General features: G+C 37.6%; 1 long non-coding RNA gene across 1 annotated transcript in view; it reads right to left on the reverse strand.

Moving 5' to 3' along the window:
- Positions 1-4,345: 4,345 nt before the first annotated feature.
- LOC144295483 (uncharacterized) overlaps positions 4,346-13,504 on the reverse strand; it is a 112,344-nt gene continuing 103,185 nt past the window's right edge. The window contains exon 3 of the long non-coding RNA XR_013362625.1: positions 4,346-4,469. This is a non-coding gene — a long non-coding RNA (uncharacterized LOC144295483). The remainder of the gene's footprint in view (positions 4,470-13,504) is intronic.

Raw genomic sequence — 13,504 nt, forward strand, 5'->3', positions numbered from 1 at the left:
TGAGAATTCCACATGGGTTCATTCCAAAAGTATCTGCATTTGATTCAATTGCATCTGCGGCAGCTCAAATTATTAGACCCGGTAACAGGGTTCCCTTAGTGATCAACTCGTACCCTCCTCAAACACCAAGTCATTTATTCCAGGTTCTAATTAAATACCCCTATCCAGATTATTTCAGCCTTGTAGGACCAAGTAAGGGAGAAAAGGATCAATATAAATAACAGGTTACTAAAATCAATGATTTCTCAAACAAATTATATGGAATAACAACCTAGAATTGTTCACTGCTTTTGTACTGTATTTCCAAGTCCATTCCAAATACCAACCTCAATGGGGAGCATAGGCAAAGCACATAAATATATATTTTACCTAACTTATTGACTCTCCAATGCCAACCAGCAGGAGAAATAACAGTGAGGCATTATTCATAGAAGCCCTCCAGTGGTCAAATAAAATGTACCCTTTTAATATATAATTTAAATTTTTCCCTGTCAATAGTTTATAGCAAGTCTTACCTAAATCTGCCTCAGACTTTTCCCAAAGGAGAGCTACCTTGAGTATATATTATCCTACTCTCTTGTATTCTTCATTTGCTAGTTCATTTTATCATAATATTATTATTATAACTTGGAGGGCTCAGGGCAAGAGAATGGTGTACAGCAATTTGAGGATTATGGGATTCCTAACTCTAGCTGGTGAAACTGTAATCTTGTTCCCTTTATTCATACAGCCTAAAAAATGTAAGACATCCTGTCAATTTTGTTTTTATATGTCTTTCTACTAGGTTTTCTCTACCTTTTCATTTTTTTAACTTATTGACCTGATCCATTTTATTTCTACTAGATAAATTCAATGTCCTTCTTTACTACTACAAAAATAATTTCCTGTGTTTCCTCACTGATCAGTACAGTCAACTTCTATTCCCAATTGACCATTTGTTACAATATGCGTTACTGGTCTAAGAACAACTTTAAAATAAGGATCATGCCTTATTCTTTTTTATATAAACTGAATGGTTGAAACAGATGTTCAAAAATATTTTAATGCGTTAATTAGTTAAATGACCAATTTTCTAGAACCATAGAAATGGGTGGAACAGTAGGAAAAGATCCCAATGTGAAATTTATAGTAGGTACAATCTTTTCCCAGTCCACAAACTCAGGAATGCAAAAAAATAAATTTTACTTTTCCATTTCTGAACTTGATTTCTACCTCAAGTCCCCACTTGACAAAGGTAAAGAATGACCCTTGGTCTAGTTCTTGTTTCCCACCCACCTTCACCCAATGAATTCAAGATTTAAAAAAACAAAACAAAACAAAACAAAACAAAAAAACTTATGAGTAAGAGAGAGAGAGAGAGCAAGCAGGAATGGGGAGAAGGGGAAAAGGAGAAGGAGAAGCAGGCTCCCCACTGAGCAGGGAACCTGAAATGAGGCTCCATCCCAGGACCTCAGAATCATAACCTGAGCTAAAAACAGACGCTTAACCAACTGAACCACCCAAGTGCCCCTGAATTCAAGATTTAAATAGAAATTCAACATTTCCTTTACCCAATTTCCTCTAAGTTGTGTTTAAGTAGTGGGAAGAATAAGTGAGGACAACTAAATATCAAAGCTTTGGGGGCAAACAGTATGTGGGCCTGGACATATTTTGTCTACATGGATGTGCCCTGAGATGCAGATAATTTAATCTGGGTTTTGGCTGTTGTCATCTACTCACTCTGGCATCTGCTGAGATGTGTGCATTTTGCATCTGGTTAGTGGTTATTAAGTTTACCCTGGCACTGAACTCTTCTCCTCATCCCAACAGAGAACTCCTAAGGCCCAGCAAATCTTAGCAGCCCATGTCTGCTCTTCCTAGGACTGCACAAGTTAGGGAGCAAGGTGGCAGGGGAAGCAGTGTGCAGGGCCCCTTCCTGGAGACAGATGCTGGCATCTACTGATATTTTTTCTTCTTAGACATAAAAGAAACAACAAGCCAGGGATCAATATTAAATGTTTAAGGGGGAAAAACATTTTCTTCACACAAATTTGTCAGTTTAACCTTTAAACAAAATTAAATAAATTTTCCTTGTTATGACATTGCTTAGGAGCTTGGGATGCTAATATGTACTATGAATCTCCAACAGGGACTCTATCAATACAGCAAGTGTTATTTTATTTGAGCAGCTCCCCTGGAACAAGTGATCCCTAGAATACTATTTGGGAAACACTGTTCCAGTAAGCTATGTAATATTGGCCTGTTGTTATTGTTCACTTAATCATTAACACAGACAGGGTGTGAGAGTTGCTTGACTCTGTGCCTGAGAATCTGGCATTTCATTTCAATTCAGTTTAAATTCTCCTTTACACCACCTCAAACAAAATGCAAATGTGAACCCCCAGGGATAAATGGGGATGGAGAGCATTAAACAAACTCCCAACCCCTTTTGCTTCTCCATTTCTAACTGGTCATGTCAAGCTAGAGTATTATTATTTGATGAGGTTAGGAGCAGGGTGTTTGGGAAAGAATACTGGGCAGGAAGTGGAGGGTCCAGTGCTGGTGTCCCACTAACTAGTTGTGTGTCTTTGGTTAAAGCACTTCATCTCTCTGGGCCTCAGCTTCCTAATTTTATATTGGGGACTGCAGAATAAACAAGGAAGAGGCTGGACTTACCTTTCTTATTCTAATGGCACTCTGTCTAGTGACCACTGTCATTGGTTGATGGATCTATCCAGCAGACTGTTAAGAAATTATTTCTCAGAGCAGCAGGAGACATCAATATTGACAATGTTTACATTGCACCCTGCTGTCATTCAGTCTTTTCACAACAGTTACTTCATTTGATCCTTAGACTAGCCAATGATACACAGCAGGAATTACTTTTTTTTTTTTTTTTTTTTTTTACAGAAAAGGAAACCCAGTTTCAAATCTTTGTCCAAGGTCACTCAGCTGTTCAGTGACAGAACTGGGCATGAACTCTGGCCTTCTGACTGCAGTCTCATGTGTATTTAACCATCCTGTGTTTCCTTCCCATTCTGAAACCCCAGCAGGGAGTAATTTTACTCCATTCTCCATTACTGCCAGACCATCTCTCTAGGGAAAGCGATACTCATTATTTTTTCTGAGGGGAAAACACAATGTAACTCAGACAACATAATAATTTTATGGTTTGAATGAAAAAAAAATTGCTCCTGTCAAATTCAACTTACACCACAAGACTAAATAAAAATTTTATGTACTGGGTGAAGGAAAAATAGAGGGAAAAAAGGTCCTGAGTGGATGAGCTTAAATTATCTCCCATTTGAATGAGTTCATTTCCCAAAGAGAGTTTCATCAGCCTTTTTAATTAAGAGCAAATTGTTCATCTAGAATCAGTAATTTGCCAATGACCTCTTCTTAACACTCCCGTCTAAGGTGACAGAAATGACAATAGGACTTTCAAATTAAAAACATCAAGCTCTTGCAGATATTGGGCCCTCAGTTAAGTAACTGAATCAGAGGATGGTGGTGACTTGTGGGGAAACAGTAACATTTTCACCAAATTTCTCCCCTAAAATAAAGGCTCAGTAGTGTTAAAGAAGTCTTAGGTTTAGCAGGAACTGACAGTGGGGATTGTATACATCCAGTAACATGTATAAATAGGAATATGTATGCGAATCCACATATACACTCACATATGCACGTCTGTTTACATAACATTGTATGAGCCCAGAAAAAACTCAAAAGAATACCTCAAAGTTGTTAATATGATGTTATTATAGCAATAAATGCAAGCGAGGTAGAGGGAAAGTAAGATGGGAAAGGGTAGACGGGAGCTAAAGAAAAGAAAAAAAAGAACTAAAAATAGAAAGTATGAGTGATAGGATACCTTTTATTTTTTTATATAAGCTTTTATATAAATGTGTATGAATCAAAATTTTAAGGGAAATAATATAGCAGTAATTTTATGAGATACTAAAGCATGAGAGCTCTGAAGAATAAATACTGTGGCAGGGATTGTAGGAGATGAAGCCAGAGAGCTGGGTAGAGGCTGGCATAAATGCAAGTATAAAGGACCCTAGACTTTGTTCTAAGGTCAAAGAAGAGTCACTGGGGAGTTTTAAGTACGAGAGTGACTGGCTTAAACTTGGGTCTTAGGTCATTTCATCAGTGGTAATGTGACTAAATAGGGCAAAGGAGGAGGAAACCAATGATCCCTAATGATGAGTTCCTACACTAGGGCAGTGGTAATGGGATTGGTTGGAAGTACATGATACAGAAAAAAATAGGTTCTACAGCTATCATTATCTCCACTACTGACACATTTATTAAAACTACACTATTGCTATCACCATAATTTAACTGCTACTATTTAATCAGCACTTACTGTGTACCAGGCACTGTGTCCAAAACGATGTTATCTTAATTACCTATTACAGTAACCCTGGAAGATAGGCATCTGGCTGCCAATCACTGTATAGAGCATCGTGAAGCATGGCAAAGTGACCCTGGCAAAAAGAAGAATGAAACAGAAACCACAGTTTGCAGACCGACATGGCTTACACACTAAGCCATTATATGCAACAGAAACTACTACACTCACATTATTTCAACACTGACTCATTCAGATCCAAATGTTCTCCAAAATGATCATAAACTGTTTTGTCAGTAAATCCCAAGACGCATGCATTCCAAAGATAAGAGTTTGGTTCTTCCAGCAACTCACCTAGCTTACAAATTCTAACCCAGCCCAGAACATACTTATTAATTTACATTCTGAAATCACTCCTTGATTAACTCTAGCTACTAATAACCTCTAAGTCTCATCACTAATCATTAGAGAAATTGAAGTCTAAATTACTATATCACCACATACCTATTAGGAAAACCTATCAAAACAAACAGGGGCACAAGGGTGGCTCAGTGGTTGAGCACCTGCCATTGGCTCAGGTCATGATCCTGGGGTCCTGGGATCAACTCACTAAACAGGCTCCCCACAGGGAACCTGCTTCTCCCTTGCCTGTGTCTCTGCCTCTCTCTGTGTGTCTCTCATGAATAGATAGATAAAATCTTTAAAAAAAAAAAAGAATAGCAAGTATTGGTGATGATGTGGAGAAACTGGAACCCTTATGTACTATTGGTGAGAATGTAAAATGGTGCAACCACTACGGAAAATAGTATGATGGCTCCTCAAAAAACAAAAAAATAGAATTATCATATGATCCAGAGATCCCAACTCTGAATATACAAGTAAAATAAACTGAAAGTGAGGTCTTAAAGAGATAAACATACACATATTTTCATAGCACCATTTTTCAAAACAGCCAAAAGTGGAAGCAACCCAACTGTCCATCTACAGACGAATAGATAAACAAAACGTGGTGTATGTGTATAATAGAATGCCATTCAGCTTTAAAAAGGAAAGAAACTCTGGCACACGCTATAACATTGAAATAAGCCAGACATTAAAAGACAAATATGTTATGATTCCACTTATATGAGGTATCTAAAGTAGTCAAATTCATAGAAGCAGAAAGTGGAGTAGTGGTTACCAGTGACTCCGTGGGAGGGGAAGAGCAGGGAGTTGTTTCACAGGAAGAATGTTTCAGTTTTGTGGTATGAAAAAGTTATAGAGCTCTGTTGCATATCAGTGTGAATATGCTTAACATTACTAAACTGTGCATTTTAAAATGGCTGAAATGCTAAATTTAATATTATGTGTTCTGTTCACAACTAAAACTATTTTTTTCTCCTCTCAACCTCTTTATTTTTTTATTTTTATTTTTTTATAATAAGTAGGGTTTTATTTTCCTTTCACTTTACTGAAGTTCAATTTGCCAACATATAGCATATCACCCAGTGCTCATCCTGTCAACTGTCCCCCTCAGTGCCCATCACCCAGTCACCCCAACCCCCTGCCCACCTCCCTTTCCACTACCTCATGTTTGTTTCCCAGAGTCAGGAGTCTCTCATGTTCTGTCATCCTCACTGATGTTTCCCACTCATTTTCTCTCCTTTCCCCTTTATCCCCTACCATTATTTTTTATATTCCCCAAATGAATGAGACCATATAATGTTTGTCCTTCTCCGACTGACTTACTTCACTCAGCATAATACCCTCCAGTTCCATCCACTTGAAGCAAATGGTGGGTATTCGTCATTTCTAATGGCTGAGTAATATTTCATTATATACATAGACCACAGCTTCTTTATCCGTTCATCTTACAATGGACACCAAGGCTCTTTCCACAGTTTGGCTATTGTGGACATTGCTGCTATAAACATTGGGGTGCAGGTGTTCCGGCGTGTCAATGCATCTGTATCTTTGGGGTAAATCCCCAGCAGTGCAATTGCTGGGTCATAGGGCAGGTCTATTTTTAACTCTTTGAGGAACCTCCACACAGTTTTCCAGAGTGGCTGCACCAGTTCACATTCCCACCAACAGTGTAAGAGGGTTCCCCTTTCTCCTCATCCTCTCCAACATTTGAGGTTTCCTGCCTTGTTAATTTTCCCCATTCTCACTGGTGTGAGGTGGTATCTCATTGTGGTTTTGATTTGTATTTCCCTGATGGCAAGTGATGCGGAGCATTTTCTCATATGCATGTTGGCCATGTCTATGTCTTCCTCTGTGAGATTTCTGTTCATGTCTTTTGCCCATTTCATGATTGGATTGTTTGTTTCTTTGGTGTTGAGTTTAATAAGTTCTTTATAGATCTTGGAAACTAGCCCTTTATCTGATAGGTCATTTGCAAATATCTTCTCCCATTCTGTAGGTTGTCTTTTAGTTTTGTTGATTGTTTCTTTGGCTGTGCAGAAGCTTTTTATCTTGATGAAGTCCCAATAGTTCATTTTTGCTTTTGTTTCTTTTGCCTTCATAGATGTATCTTGCAAGAAGTTGCTGTGGCCAAGTTCAAAAAGGGTGTTGCCTGTGTTCTCCTCTAGGATTTTGATGGAATCTTGTCTCACTTTGAGATCTTTTATCCATTTTGGGTTTATCATACACCCTCTTTGTGTATGGTGTAAGAGAATGGTCTAGTTTCATTCTTCTGCATGCAGCTGTCCAATTTTCCCAGCACCATTTATTGAAGAGACTGTCTTTTTTCCAATGGATTGTCTTTCCTGCTTTGTCAAATATTAGTTGACCATAGAGTTGAGGGCACATTTCTGGATTTTCTATTCCACAATTAAAACTTTAAAACAATACCTCCTAACCCCTTTTTGTGACCTGCTTCTTTGCAACTACTACTGAGACTATTGAGATGGTACTCTCTCATACTCAACCCATTTATAAATTTAGCTCTGTATGATCAACAATTTTCCCAAATAATATCTGAGGGATGTAGTATATCAAGTACACCCTGCAGGTCACAAATCCTCAAATACAATGGTCAAGAACATGGGCTTTGTAGCTAGGCACATTAGAGACCTTTGAATCCCTAGCTCTGCACTAGCTATGAAATCTGGGGAAATGTATAAAACCTCTGATCTTTCTTCACCTAGTTACTGGGAATGAGAGTGCTTATTCCATAGGGTCATCATGGATGCTCAATATAATAATAAATGAAAATGTCTGACATAGTGCCTGGCAAAGTGGTGCTTAATAAATGTAGCTGCTAATATTACTCTGTACGCATTAATACCATTCCTCCCACTACTCCATCATTCTGCATGAAAGTGGGAAGGGTTCCTCCCCCCACCACCTGATGCTTCCTTTCTGTTTATTTAACTACCATTTAGTAAACTCCTACTAGGTGTCAAGCCCCGGGCTTGGCATTGGGAGTGTGATACACAAGTGCTCCTTTATAAAGGAGTTTCACCTCAGGTAGAAGAAGCGAACATGCACTCAAGTGATACGTAGAAGTAAACTGGAAGTATGGGCTGGGAAGTGCTAAGAGTGAGTGAGCACAAGAGCATCCACCTTCAGGGTTCCAAATTAAAACATTAATGTTACATGTGTCACATAAGTGCAATAACTAGTTCTAACATGTGATAGCCCTCACATGTAAAGGCACTCAATAAATCTCAGCTTCCTTTTATTTTAAGATATTTGGAAGCTTTCTCCTGTTTCTTTCAATATGTTATTATCTCTGAATCTGCTAATTGGAGTCACAAGTAATAATTAGGAGGTAGAATATCCTACATGAGAAAGTCAATGTTCTGGATTGTTGTAAACTTTTGTTCTGAAATTTTTCTATATGTCTGGAGGTCAGAATCCCAAGGGTAGAACAAATTATTTTAAGATTTGTGTGGAATCAGAAAAGACCCTGAATAGCCAGGGGAATTTTAAAAAAGAAAACCATAGCTGGGGGCATCACAATGCCAGATTTCAGGTTGTACTACAAAGCTGTGGTCATCAAGACAGTGTGGTACTGGCACAAAAACAGACACATAGATCAATGGAACAGAAGAGAGAACCCAGAAGTGGACCCTGAACTTTATGGTCAACTAATATTCGATAAAGGAGGAAAGACTATCCATTGGAAGAAAGACAGTCTCTTCAATAAATGGTGCTGGGAAAATTGGACATCCACATGCAGAAGAATGAAACTAGACCACTCTCTTTCACCATACACAAAGATAAACTCAAAATGGATGAAAGATCTAAATGTGAGACAAGATTCCATCAAAATCCTAGAGGAGAACACAGGCAGCACCCTTTTTGAACTTGGCCACAGTAACTTCTTGCAAGATACATCTATGAAGGCAAAAGAAACAAAAGCAAAAATGAACTACTGGGACTTCATCAAGATAAGAAGCTTTTGCACAGCAAAGGATACAGTCAACAAAACTAAAAGACAACCTACAGAATGGGAGAAGGAATTTGCAAATGACGTATCAGATAAAGGGCTAGTATCCAAGATCTATAAAGAACTTATTAAACTCAACACCAAAGAAACAAACAATCCAATCATGAAATGGGCAAAAGACATGAACAGAAATCTCACAGAGGAAGACATAGACATGGCAAACACGCATATGAGAAAATGCTCTGCATCACTTGCCCTCAGGGAAATATAAATAAAAACCACAATGAGATACCACCTCACATCAGTGAGAATGGGGAAAATTAACAAGGCAGGAAACCACAAATGTTGGAGAGGATGCGGAGAAAAGGGAACCCTCTTGCACTGTTGGTGGGAATGTGAACTGGTGCAGCCACTCTGGAAAACTGTGTGGAGGTTCCTCAAAGAGTTAAAAATAGACCTGCTCTATGACCCAGCAATTGCACTGTTGGGGATTTACCCCAAAGATACAGATGCAGTGAAACGCCAGGACACCTGCACCCCGATATTTATAGCAGCAGTGGCCACAATAGCCAAAGTGTGGAAGGAGCCTCGGTGTCCATCAAAAGATGAATGGATAAAGAAGATGTGGTTTATGTATACAATGGAATATTACTCAGCCATTAGAAACGACAAATACCCACCATTTGCTTCAACGTGGATGGAATTGGAGGGTATTATGCTGAGTGAAATAAGTAAATTGGAGAAGAACAAACATTATATGGTCTCATTCATTTGGGAATATAAATAATAGTGAAAGGGAATATAAGGGAAGGGAGAAGAAATGTGTGGGAAATATCAGAAAGGTAGACAGAACATAAAGACTGCTAACTCTGGGAAACGAACTAGGGGTGGTGGAAGGGGAGGAGGCCGGGGGGTGGGGGTGAATGGGTGACGGGCACTGAGGGGGGCACTTGATGGGATGAGCACTGGGTGTTATTCTGTATGTTGGCAAATTGAACACCAATAAAAAATAAATTTATTATTAAAATAAAATAAAAGAATCCCAAGGGTACATCAGTACTGTAAAACAAAACAACATAAAACTAAATGGGATAATCATCTGTAAGCTTCTATTATTGTAATGGTATGTAATAAGAAGTTACTAAACTTGACTTCTCCTCACTGTATTTCCTTTAGGTGCTACATAAACACTGTAAAATAAATCCTCAATATATCTTTGTCTTTGAAATACATATATACATACATACATACATATATACACACATAAATAGATCACCAAAGTGTTACAAAGCTGTTTTAAAACCCCATCTACAGGAAAGTTAGTGATAATAATAATTATTATTATTAGATTAATATTATTAGAATAAGATTAGATAAAAGTCTAATATTATTCTAAATTATTAGAATAATATTATTAGATAAAGGTCTAAAGACAGAAGCCATTGGCTTTGTTTCTTCCTCACGACACCTTTTCCCGTTTAAAAATAATCCCATCAGTTCAAATCCTTTTTGAGAAGAGGATCCAGAAACAGAGTGTGATTTTCTCCCAAAACAGAGAGAAAAAAGTAAAATCAACTTCCTGGATGCACAGTGCTAAATATTTTTACATATGATATCTCATTTCTTCTCATAGCATCTCTGCAAAATGAAACTAGTGTTCTCACTTTCCAGATTTTAGAAATGAGCCTCAGAGATGTTCTGCAACCTGCCCTATGTCACACAGCTGGTAAGTTTCCAGGTCTATGTGACCTGCAATCCATTGTTAGTTCTAAACTCCCTCCCTGGCAGAAGATGTGACTGCTCTCTAATAGCCTTATTCTCAAATTCTTCAGAAAGAAGCCAGATACAAGCATAACTTTTTCTGGAGACACTTAAAAATTGGAAAGCTGGGACAGTTACTAACCCAAATCATCTTGAACTTGCAAGCTTCTCAAGCTCTTGTAACTAAATAGATCACAAAAGAAAAACTGTTATAAATATTGCAGCAAGTTAAACTTTCTTTTAAGAAAGTTTCTCAAGTGCATGTCTATGGATACCTAAGAAATAAGAACTGCAAGTGGTATCCATATAATGCTCTGTTAGCATTCACTGCTCATTCTCCCTCCTGCTTCAATGATGGAAAAGATTAATATATCATTCAGTTAATACAAACTGTAATTCATTTCCAAAGTGCTGTGTTTCCTTCATAGCATCAAATCTGGCAGCTCTACACAAGTGCTGTTCTGTCAACTGGAATAACATCTTTAATGAACTTGTCTCTGGAATATCAAATGTATAATCTGCTACACAACTTGCAACCCTACTGCTCAAACCCTCATCATCTAGTCTACTGGCTTCCACATCAAAAGAAGAAAAAAAATCCATTCCAGCACCCTGACCTCAATAAGCTGCAAACCAACCACCAAAATCTACAAGATTAGTTCTAGTTTGTTCATGTTCCATTCTGCAATTCTGCTTCTCTAATCACTGAGCACAGAGAGGACAGGAATATTTCACCAACCCTTAAGTATGCTGTCCCTGGGCAGACAATATTCTAGAGAACCATGAAATTTATATTGCCTCCCCCAAGAAGAGTACAATCCTATGGGATCCTAACAGCCTTTTCTGGGGCCACCATTGGGTAATGCTTAGTTGCTCCAAAGCCAACACATGGCCAACAATCAGGTTTTGCCATTCTGTCATATTGCTCTAGTTCTTTAACAGAATTTTATCCAACTATACATCATGCTTTTAAGAATGAACAAAGGCAAGTCAAAATATCTACTCTGCCAATTACAATGAGCCTTTTTTTCCATGCATTCATTCCTGAGCTGCTCTCTTCTGATCCTTTTCTACTTCAGCTACCACTAGACCTCAAGATTTATCTGTGGCTCACAGAATGTGAACTTTGCTTTGCTCTCTTATCTCTCCCAGTGGAAACTCGGGTTCACCTAAGGACTGTGTAAATTTGGCTTATCCAATTCATTTAACAAAACATTTATTGAATACTTATATGTGCCAACATTATTCTAGGTGCAAAGAATAACAAAGAACAGAACAGGAAATATTTATTTCATGGAGCTTATATGCAGGGTGGAGCAGATAATAAACCAAATGAAAAACTAAGTTATATAAAGTGATGGATGCTAAAGAGAACAACTAAAGCAATAAAGTAGATGGGGAAGTATAACTCAACTGCAAACATGGTAATCAAAGAAGGCCTCACTTTGGAAGTGGTATTTTAACAAAGACCTAGATGAAGTGAAGGAGAAGGCTGCTCGTTGAGTTGCATCAGGTAAGAGTAACCTGCCAGATGGGAGAGTCATGGAGAACATGATAGAGTCAAGTGGCTCTATCACTTGTATTTAAGAAAATACCAACATATTACTTACTACTTATTTTTTCTAAGCCTCAATGTTTTCAACTATAAATATATCAAATGACTTTTGAGCTTGCAATGAGATAATATACATAAAACACCAGTTATTGCATAGCAGCTCAATGTTATTTAAATAGATAGATAATATATTAATAGAGAGATGGGCAGATTGACAAGAGGATATGGTAAATTAGGATAGGATTAGATAGGATAGGATAAGATAGGAGAAGACAGGACAGGGCAGGATAGCTAAAGAAGGCCACATGTGTAACTAGAGAGATGACAGATATCTAGGACCAGAGAATCCACCTTACTACTTGGCCACCACTTAACTGGAGCACCTAGCCACACATTCCATAAGGTAGGCAGACTTGTGATTTGTGTCCTATATTTAAACATTTACATTAATTAAAAATTAATGTGACTTTGGGTGATTCATCTAGTACTTTTAAGTTCCTCATCATTTAAAAAGATCAAGGTATACTAAATAATTACTATACCTTCTTCAAGTCTATTACTATATGTTTCAATAAGGTCCAAAATTTATTTTTGGGGCTTTACCACACCTAAATAAAGGAGTGAAAATTATTTATTCTAAGACATGAAGGTATTATCTGTCTTAAATACAGCAAGAAACAGGGACACTTGGGTGGCTCAGGGGTTGAGTGTCTGCCTTCGGCTCAGGCCCTGATCCCAGGGTCCTGAGATTGAGTTCCACATCAGGCTCTCCATGTGGAACCTGCTTCTCCCTCTGCCAATGTCTTGCCACTCTCTCTGTGCCCCTCATGAACAAATAAATAAAATCTTAAAAAAAAAGCAAGAAACATTCTTCAGAAAAGACCACATGTTAAGCCACAAAACAAGTCTCAATAAATTCAAAAAGATTGAAATAATATCATGCATCTTTTCAAATCACGAGAGTATGAAACTAGAAATCAATCCAAGAAGAGTTGGGAAAGAACAGAAATATATGGAGGCTAAACAACATGCTACTAAATCATGAATGGGCCAACCAAGAAATAAAAGAGGAAATCAAAAAAATACTTAAAGACAAATGAAAATGAAAATATAATAGTCCAAAATCTTCAAGATTATACCAGTATGGGCTTAGTTTAAGAAATAAGAAAAATAATCTCAAAAACACAACCTTAACATATACCTGAAGAAGATAGAAAAAGAACAAACAAAGCCCAAAGCCAGTAGAAGGAAGGAAATAATAAAAATAGAGACTAAAATAAGCCAAAGAACAGTTCAATGAAACCAGGAGCTAGTTCTTGGAAAAAATAAATAAAATTAATAAACCTTTAGCTAGGCTCAACAAAAAAAATGAAATGGAGGAAAAATAATAAGCAACATGACAGAAATAAAAGTATTATAAGAGAACACTATGAAAAATTATATGCCCACAAATTGGACAACCTAGAAGACATAGATCGAT

Source organism: Canis aureus, chromosome 23 (genome assembly GCF_053574225.1).
Source record: "Canis aureus isolate CA01 chromosome 23, VMU_Caureus_v.1.0, whole genome shotgun sequence".
In the NCBI taxonomy this organism is placed as follows: domain Eukaryota; kingdom Metazoa; phylum Chordata; class Mammalia; order Carnivora; family Canidae; genus Canis; species Canis aureus.